The sequence below is a fragment of the Tenrec ecaudatus genome, chromosome 2 (assembly GCF_050624435.1).
Source record: "Tenrec ecaudatus isolate mTenEca1 chromosome 2, mTenEca1.hap1, whole genome shotgun sequence".
NCBI lineage: Eukaryota > Metazoa > Chordata > Mammalia > Afrosoricida > Tenrecidae > Tenrec > Tenrec ecaudatus.
This window is the reverse complement of record NC_134531.1, coordinates 95,544,697-95,554,907: the sequence shown is the minus strand read 5'-3', so window position 1 is coordinate 95,554,907 and position 10,211 is coordinate 95,544,697.

Below are 10,211 nucleotides of genomic sequence, written 5' to 3'. Positions count from 1 at the left end.
GTCCTATTTTCTTTTTTGAACTCTACCTCTTGCTAGTTGATGTTCATTAACAGAATATGTATGTGTGTGTGTGTGTGTGTGTGTGTGTGTGTGTGTGTATATATATATATATATATGAAAGCTCTGAAATGATAACATTTACTGATACTATTCATCAGAAAGAAAACTCCTCAGAAGAACTTATGTCATGCTGCAGCGGGTTTATGATTTTATAAGTTGTGGCACAAAGATCTGAGAAGTAATGAGCTCAGCAATTTCTTCCGCTGGTTGCATGATGCAGTGCTTCTGCTCGTCTCTCACTGGGGTCTGTTCAATTATCCCAAAGTCTATCATAGATTCCCCCCAAAAAAGTGTCAAGATAGATCAAAGGGGGAAAGTCCAATACCACAATGGATGGATGGATGGATTGTGATAAGAGTTGTACGAGCTCCCAATAAAATGATTTTAAAAAATAAAAAGAAAAGTCACAATACTTTTAGGAAATAAGGAGGCAATCAAGTATAACAAGAACCAATTGTAGGTAACACAAATCTAAAAAGAAATCAGAAGATCAGTGAACTGATCAGTTTCTCTGAACCTTGGCCAAAAATTAATATTCCCTGGGAACTTATAAAAATCCCCAATACCCATGCTGTACCCCAGACCAGTTATATCAGACTCTCTAGGAGAAGCTCTAACGCATCAATAATTTTTAGGATCCCACCAAAAGACCCCATCCTTAAAATGATTGCTAGCTTTTATTAGGCTTAAGAAAAGAGAAAAAGACTGAAATGTTTAAATACTGGCCAAAACACTTTCTCGCTGTTAGGGCAATGGCTTCAATTCTCCAAATCTCCAGATGGACTGCAGCAAAGATTAAAACAGATTAAAGCACCTCCCTCCCTATCTATCACACGATGCAACGTCTCTTCCCTCCTCTGCCTGGCACAACCCTTCCCCAAAATATTTTAGGTCAGGGTCAAAGGGTCCTCTTTCCTTATCAAATGGTCAGAGTAACCATATGGCACACATATTCCCAAAGACATTTTAGGCAAACCCAACAGAAGTGCTCCATCCGTTGCTGCGAGTTGCCGTCTGGTCCGTTCAGACTCAGGCACCCTGTGTGTGCAGAGGGCTTTCAGGACAGTGACTTTGTCAGACAGAGAGCACCACACTGCTCCTCTAAGGGGCACTGGCTGGGTTTAGACCACCAAACTTGCTGCTGACAACTGTGTGCCCTTTGCTGCCACCCAAGAACAGTATATTCCCAATCATGGAAAATATGCACACAGAGTCCTGAATTCACTGAGGAGTCCCACACCAAAAGTTCATCTGAGAATTGATTGTTTGAAACAAAAATAGTATACCATGTTGTTGTTGTTGTTTTCTTTGGGATCAGTTCCTTCAGCCAAAAGATCAATAATTAATGTTGGCAAGACACAGAGAAACAGAGAGCATACTCTAACAATGTCCTTGTCCACTTGGCAAGACCTTCCATTTTGTGATCTGACTAAATTACCCTCCTTTCTTATAAATAATATGTAATTATGGCCATTTAAAAAATACTGTAAATGCTAACTTCTGTACATTAACATCAACAGGCAGACTGTGCTGTCAGTAAGGCATTGGGTTGCTAACCACAGGGCTGGTGGTTCAAACCCACCAACCACGCTAAGGATGAAAGATGAGGATGTCTGCGCCTGTCGAGATCCACAGCCTTACAAACCTAATATAGAGTCATGATGAGCCAGACTCCCCTCAATGCTGTGGGGTTTTGACGTTACATATTAATGAGGTAGGTATCAGGGGACTGCATCTTCCCACATAAGCTAAGAGGGGCACATCACTCAAGCCACACCCTTACTCTGATGTAAGAGGCATTTCCTTGAAGCAGTGATTTACATCCAATTGATGCTCAGGCAAGGCTATCACGTGTTTGGGATCCTGTCTTTGGCTGGTCACCAACTGACCTGCAGCTCTGGGATTTGACCTGCGCATTCTGCCTTCCAGTGAGCTGGAATCTACCTCACTGCCTTGTGACGGATGCCATATCGCCCACCAGCTTCTGCGGCCCTCTGCACTCACAGTCTCTCGGCGCAACTGCTTACTGAGTGGGAGTTCTCAGTCAGCTGATTGTGATGTGTCAGTCCTGGCAACTTTAGAGGGTTAGAGAAACCTCCAGCCTCATGCTGCACCCACAGATTGGGGTTCGTCAGCTGCCCCAATTGCAAGAGCCATTTCCTTGAAGTAAATATCAATACACGCATATTGTGATCATGTCCAGGTCTGCTCACAGTGATCCTGTAGGATAAAGTGGAAAAGCAACACAAGTAACACACACACACACACACACACACACACACACACACTGTGACCTGGTTCATCTCAACTCACAGTGACCCTGTAGGATGTAGGTGGAAAGCAAGCATACAAGATTGTGAAAATATAAATTGGTATAACCTTTTGGGGGCAGTAAGTTGGCAGTATGTATCAAAATTTTAAATGTACATACATTTTCATCCAACTAATCCATTTCTTGGCACTCATCCTAGAGACAAATGTATACATTTAATCAAAGGAATATCATTGTGGTCTTATTTTCTTTCATGGCATGTACAATTTTCTGAAATCCATTCTTTGTTTACAGTCCATAATCAATACTAGAAAGCAAATCCCTGCTGATAACATGTCTTCAGTCTTTCTTGCCAGCTGTAAAGACCTGGATCCATGTTGTGGTCAAATGCATATTCCTTTGATTTCTAATATACTAGCTCCATAAGTTTGTGCATGGTCCTTTGTTTTATTTTAAATAATATGTAAACACCCATGAATACACCAGCTAAACCAAACAATAGAATGCTGACAATAACTTTAAGCCATTTGCCATCAAATCCTTTTCAACTCATGACAACTCTGCATGGGTCAGAGCAGAACTGTGCTCCATCAGCTGTTCAGTAGATATTTCAAAAGTGGACTCACAAGTCTTCTTTGAAAGTGTTTCTTTGTCAAGTAGAACTTCCCGCCATTTGGCTCAGCAGCTGAACCCACCCATCATGTATACCACTCAACAATAAGGTAACATCTGGCTATACTCTCTTTCTCCAAGGTGGCCACTTCAGGAGTAACCACTGTCCATTACTCCTTTGCTAGAACCACTAGCACTGAACGAAGTCCAAGTTGCACTGCAGGCGTTAGCCAAAAACAAGGTTCCAAGAATGGACAGGACACCAATTAAAATGTTTCAACAAACTGATAAAGCACTGGAAATACTGATTTGTCTGTGCAAAGAAACTTTAAAGAGTTACTTGGCCAGCCGACTGAAATATATCCATATTTGCACCCATTCCAAAGAAACGTGACCCCACAGAATTATATAACTAATTAGAACAATATAGCTTATATCATATGCAAGTAAAGTTTTGCTGAAGGGCTGGTTCAGGCTGGATTCGGAAAGAGATATCATTGCTGATGTCAGATGAATCTTGGCCGAAAGAAAAGAACACCACAAAGAGGTTTACCTGTATATTATTGACTATGCCATGGTATTGATTTTGTAGATTATAAAAAACTATGGATATACCGGCATGAAGCAGGGAACTAATTGGCCAGCCCCAATCCCAACTACATGGACAGCACCCTGACCCTACAGAATAATTTATTTCAGAGGTGTGGCAGTCACCTAATCAGGTGTCAGGTTAAGGATTAAGAATGTAGGGATGGAGTCTAGGCTGCCAATCTGGAGATAGCCAATGAGACTTCTGTGTGGGCATGGCCTTCTCCTGTGAATTCTGGAAATCTGGTACTTCCTCCTTGGAGGCAGAAGACACACTCTCTGCTACTCTCTGCGAGACATTGCAGAAGACAAGTGACATGGATGCAATCAGACCTCGGAAGCTGGAGAATCCACAGAGACCGCTGCCAGCACTGAGATTTTTACAACCCTCTGGATCCAAAGACTTTCTGGTCACTGACTTGTGATAGTCCTGCATTTGGCTTCATTGCATGTGTTTTGTGAGTCTGAGGAGGACTTTATAGACTGGTATCGGACATATGGGCTAATATCAGATTTATGGCCTTGGACTGGACTGGGTTGGGATGTTTTCTCAATGTTCAGTTGCTCTTGTATATAAATCTCTTTCTTATACACATATGTATGTCTATGGATTTGTTTCTCTAATCTACCCAGACTAACACAAGAGGATAGCACTGAAGCTGCAGCACAGGGAGAGGGACTTGTCTAATCAGAGCACAGAGGAGCAAATTAAGGGAGAGGAAGAGAGAGTGGAACACATCCTGACTCACTAAGTCCTGAGGATGATATTCCCACTCAGAGCAGCCAGAGGTCAGAGAGGACCATAGGGCCAGTCCCACTATGAGACACGACATCCTCACTGACCCATAGCACTATGGGGGACAACACTGGAGACACACTGTGGGAATTGTGCCTGATCTGACCCCACCACACTGAGATGAAACACTAAGGGTGGGAAACAGAACAGCAAGGGGAGGAGAGCAATGAAGTCACCTGGGAATACCAAAAATATTGTCCTAGGATGTGGCACCCCATCAGACTTAACCCGAAAACGCTCCTAAAGGTCAACAAACAGACCTTGAACTATTTACAGGCTTTTCTTTTTGTTGTTTTCTTTTGTTGCTTTGTTTTGCTCTGTCTTGTTTTTTGTGCATATTATTATTTCTCCATGTCTATCTAGATAAGATAGGCAGGATAAAAAATCTGGCGGAGAAAACAACAGGACCAATGATTCTGGGGGGCACATAGGAGAGGGGGAGGCAGGGGAAAGGAAGTGGGTGTTAATAAACCCAGGGACAGGGGAACAAGTGATCCAAAAATTGATGGTGAGGAGAGGGTAGGAGGCCCTGCAGGCCTTGATCAAGGGCACTGTAACCGAGAGAATCACTGATATCCAAACAAAAGCTGAACATGATCATGGGATAAGAGGAAAGTAAAAGGAAATTGAGGAAAGAATTAGGAGGCAATGGGCATTTATAAAGATCTAAATATAAGCATGTGCATATGTAAATATATCTATATATGATTATGGGGAAATAGATTTTTGTGCATATATTTATAGGTTTAGTATTAAGGTAGCAGATGGGCATTGGGCCTCCACTCAAGAACTCCCTCAATGCAAGAATACTTTGTTCTATTAAACTGGCATCCCATGATGCTCACCTTCCTGACACAATCGCTGAAGACAAAGTGGGTGCATAAGCAAATGTGGTGAAGAAAGCTGATGGTGCCTGGCTATCAAAAGATCTAGCATCTGGGGTCTTAAAGACTTGAAGATAAAAAAGCAACCATCTAGCTGAGAAACAGCAAAGCCCACGTGGTAGAAGCACACCAACCTGTGTGATCATGAGGCATCGATAGGATCAGGTATCAGACATCAAAGAACAAAAAATAAAAATCATATCATTGCGAATGAGGGGGAGTGTGGAGTGGAAACCCAAAGCCCATCTGTAGGACATTCCCTTTCCGACCAGTTGTGGGGTGGAAAGGAGCCAGTCAGGGTGCAGTATTGCAATGATAAAACATACAACTTTCCTCTAGTTCTTTAACGATTCCTCCCCACCCCACTATCATAATCCCAATTCTACCTTACAAATCTGGCTAGACCAGAGCATGTACTCTGGTACAGATCAGAGCTGGAAACACAGGAAATCCAGAACAGATAACAGCTCAGGACTAATAATGAGAGTAGTAATACCAGGAGAGTAAGAGGAAGTTGGGTGGAGAAAGGGGAAACCGACTACAATTATCTACATATAGTCCCCTCCCTGGGGGACAGATAACAGAAAAGTGGGTGAAGGGAGACATCAGTCATTGTGAGCCATGAAAAAAATAAAAATTTATAAATTATCGAGGGTTCTTGAGGGAGGGGGGCGAGGGAGGGAAAAAAATAAGGAGCTGATACCAAGGGCTCAAGTAGAAAGAAAATGTTTTGAGAATGACGAGGGGAACAAATGTACAAATGTGTTTGACACAATTCATGCATATATGGATTGTGATATGAGCCCCCAATAAAATGATTTTGATTTTTTTTTAATGATGACAGCCTTGGGAACCCTGGGGCAGTTTGACCCTCTCCTCCAGGGTGGCAGCGAGTCGGGATGCCCTCATCAGCACAGAGTTTGGCCTTGTTTGCTTATGCTACGATGAGTAAGACATGTCTTTCCCTCGGAGCCTTTTTGGTCAATGGAGGACACAAATAACCTGACAATTACAACACAGTGTTACAGGTGCTTTCATGGGGGGTCCAGTCAAGGTCCCAGAGTGGAACATCTATAAATGGGGGATGCTTGCCTGGAAAGCTGGGCTGGAAGTGACCCATCAGACAGGGAAGGGACTGGAAGCAGTGGGAACAGCACTTGTAAAGCACGTCGTTGTTGTGAGGTGTCGTCAAAGACAGTTTCGACTCATAGCGACCTTATGAACAACAGTACAAAACACGGCCCACTTCTGCCCATCCTCCCAATTGCTCTGTCAGGGCCCATGGTGGCAACCATTGTGTCAGCCCATCCCATTGAGAGACTTCCTCTTTTTTCCTCACCTTTTTTACCAAGCTTGATGTCCTTTTTCAGGGTTTAGTCTCTCCTGGGAGCCCTGGTGTTGGGCTGCTAGCTGCCAGGTCAGCAGTTCAAAACCACCCACCTCTCTGAGAGAGAAAGATAAGGCTTTCTACTCCCATGAAGAGTTACAGTCTTAGAAACCCTCTGGGGCAGTTTAGTGCTGTTCTCTAGGATCACCGTGAGTCAGATGTCCCTCGATGACAGTGGGTTTGGGGTTTTTGTTTGTTTTGTTTTCAGTGTCTCTTGGTAATGTATCCAAAGGATGTAAGACAAAGCCTTGTCATCTTCACGTCTAAGGATCCTTCTGCTGTATTTCTTCCAACACAGCTGTGTTTTTTTCTGGAAAAAACAAACAAAAAACTATGGATAACCATGCGAAGAATGGAATTCAAGAACGCTTCACTGTGCTCATGCAGAACTTACACACGGATCAAGAGGCAGTTGTGGGAACAGAGCAAAGAAATATGGCTTGGTGTAAAATCAGAAAAGGTGTGTGCCAGGGATGTCTTCTTTCATCATATTGATTCAATCTGTATCCTGAGAAAATAATCAGAGATGCAGGATTATATGATGAAGAATGTGGTAGTAGAATTGGAGGAAAGCAGGAGAAAGGGAGGTGGGAGAAAGGAAGGGGGCAGGGAAAATCATCAATGGACAAGGGAATAACAAGTGAATTCAAATCAATGGAAAGAAGGTCGTAGGATGCCTAGTGGGGCTTAATCAAGGGCAATGTAGCAGCGAGGAGCTACTAAACCCGAATGAAAACCAAACATGATGGTGGGACAAGAGAGAGGTAAAAAGAAATAGAGGCAAGAACCAGGAGGCAAAAGACACTTATAGAGATCTAAATACAGGCATGTACATATGTAAACATATACACAATGAGAGGGGAATAAAACTATGTACTCATATCTACATTTTAAGAATTAAGATTGCAGATGGACATTGGGCCTTACTCAAGTACTCCCTCAACACAAGAACACTTTGTTCTAACAATCCGGCATTCTGTGATGCTCACCTTCCTGACACAATTGCTGAAGACATAAGCAAATGTGGTAAAAAAAAAAAAAAGCGGATGGTGCCTGGCTATCAAAAGATATAGTGTCTGGGGTTTTAAAGGCTTGAAGATAAACAAGTGGCCATCTAGCTCAGAGGCAACAAAGCCCTCATGGTAGAAGCACACCAGCCTATGTAATCATGAGGTATCAATGGGATCAGGTACAAGGCATTTAAGACCCAAAATGAAAATCAAACCCAATATGAATGGGGGGTGGGAGGTCATGAAGTGGAGACCCAATGCCCATCTGTAGACAATTGGACATCCCCTCACAGAGAAGTCACAGGGAAGAGATGAGCCAGTCAGGGTGCAGTATAGCACCAATGAAACACACAACTCTCCTCTAGTTTTTTGGTGATTTCTTCCCCCACAATCAATACCTCAATTCTACCTTAGAAATTGGATTATCCCAGAACATGCACACTGCTACAGCTAAAAGCCCACAACACAGGGCATCAAGATAGGTAAACCCCTCAGGGCCAACAATGACAGTAGAGATACCAGGAGGATTAGGGGAGGGTGGGGAAGGGGAGGAGGGAATCGATCACAAGGATCAATCTAGAACCTCTTCCCAGGGGGACAAATGACAGAAAAGTGGGTGGGGGGCGATGGAGGACTGTGTGAGATATTAAAATAATAATCTATAACTTATCAAAGGTTTGTGAGGGAGGGAAGTCAGGGGAAAGAGGGGGAAGAAATGGGGAGCTGATATCCGGGGCTCAAGTGAGAAGAGAATGCTTTGAAAATGATGATGGCGGCATATGTACAAATGTACTTGACACACTGGATGAATGTATGGATTGTGATAAGAGATGTAAGAGCCCCCAATAAAAGTAAGAAGAAAAAGAATTTGAGGAAAGCTTATTAACAACCTGCAGTATGCAGATGACACAATCTTGCCCACACAGAGGTCTCATTGGCTATATCTTGTTTGACAGGCCAGACTCCACCCCTTTACCGTAATCTTCTCAAATTGACACCAGATAATGTAACCACCACAGTACCTAACAGCTCCTTGTCAAGTTCCTGAATGTAACCATAAGATGATACTGTACTAAACTGTTTGCTGGAGCCTTCTTTTCACTCAACATTCCACGACAAAGATCCATCTGGATGTGTGTATCCGGATTCATTCATTGCAAGTAAATAATCCATTGTGCAAATTAACGGTAACGTATTTATCCATTTTCCTGTAGTAACATTGTTGTGTAGTCGGTATGGGGCTATTATTGACAGTGATGTAAACCTGCTTCCTGATATTTTTATAGCACACCGGCCCAAGCCAAACCCATTGCTGTTGAGCCAAATCCAACTCAGAACAACCCTATAGGACAGAGTAGAATTACCCTAGCGGGGTTCCAAAGCTGTAAATTTTTATGGAAATATCCTATCACATCTGTATTTTGAGAAAGTTGACAGGTTCGAGGCCACTGACCTTTCTCACACTTAATCATGGCTCCACCAGAGCGACTTCTTATAGCGCAAGTTGGTCAAGTTCTGGCAACACACTAACCCCACTGTCAAAAATCGTCATTAAGTGAGCACCTCTAAAAGGCTTAATTTCTCTTCTTCACTCTCCTCCCCATCCCCCACCAGACCATCTGCAGGCACCCTATGGAGGAAGCTGATAAAGAAGCAAGCACCTCTTTAAAAGGGCCCCCTCACTGGTGCCTTCTATCATGGACCTCAATCCCGGGCAGCAGCTTAACTTGCCTCCCTTCTGCCAATATTTTAAAGGCATTTTTATTGGAAAGACTAATTTCTGATCAGTTTCATGCCAATACTTTATTCCTATCAGGAAAAAATCCCTCAAAGAGAATTTTAGTTATGATCTAAACTATGTTATTAACACTCATATGTTATTAACACATTTACATCCAACTAATGTCACAAAGTGCCAAGCACTCCTTGATTTGGACATACACACAAATTGCCTAAAGGCTACATTAAGTATCAACAGTTCATTCTAGTGCATTTGATTTTCTTTAGGAGACATAACGGATTGGGGTTAATTTAGGAAGCAACGCAATAGAAAAAATTTCTACATTGTCTTGTTTTATATATGTATATCTGTGTGTATACATATATAAGGAGAGAGGTGTCTATGTAGAAATAATTACCTATATATCGATACGTTATAGGAGGAACACTGGTGACATAGTGGCTACTCTAACCTCAAGGTCAGTGGTTCAAATCCACCAGCTGCTTCACAAGGATTTCTACTCCCTTAAAAAGTTAATCTCAGAAACCCACAAGGGCAGTTATAGTCATATATAGTCACTATGAGTCGGAATCAACTCAATGCAGTGATATAGATATATTTAGAATTTTATAATAGGCTAAAGCTATTCAAAATGTCTGAGTAAACACTGACTTTATCTCAGCAGTGTTCTAAGATCCATTCTGTGCTCCCATTGTCAAGAGGTCTTAAGTTACAAAAATAATTCCCTTTTAATTGTTTAAAAAGTTGCTGCCTCCTCCCAACTCATTCACTCACACACAACCATACAGTCTATGCCAAACTCCTCCTAGGGATGCTACAGGACATGGTTCAACTGCCCCCGTGTGTTTCTGAGCTTGTCTT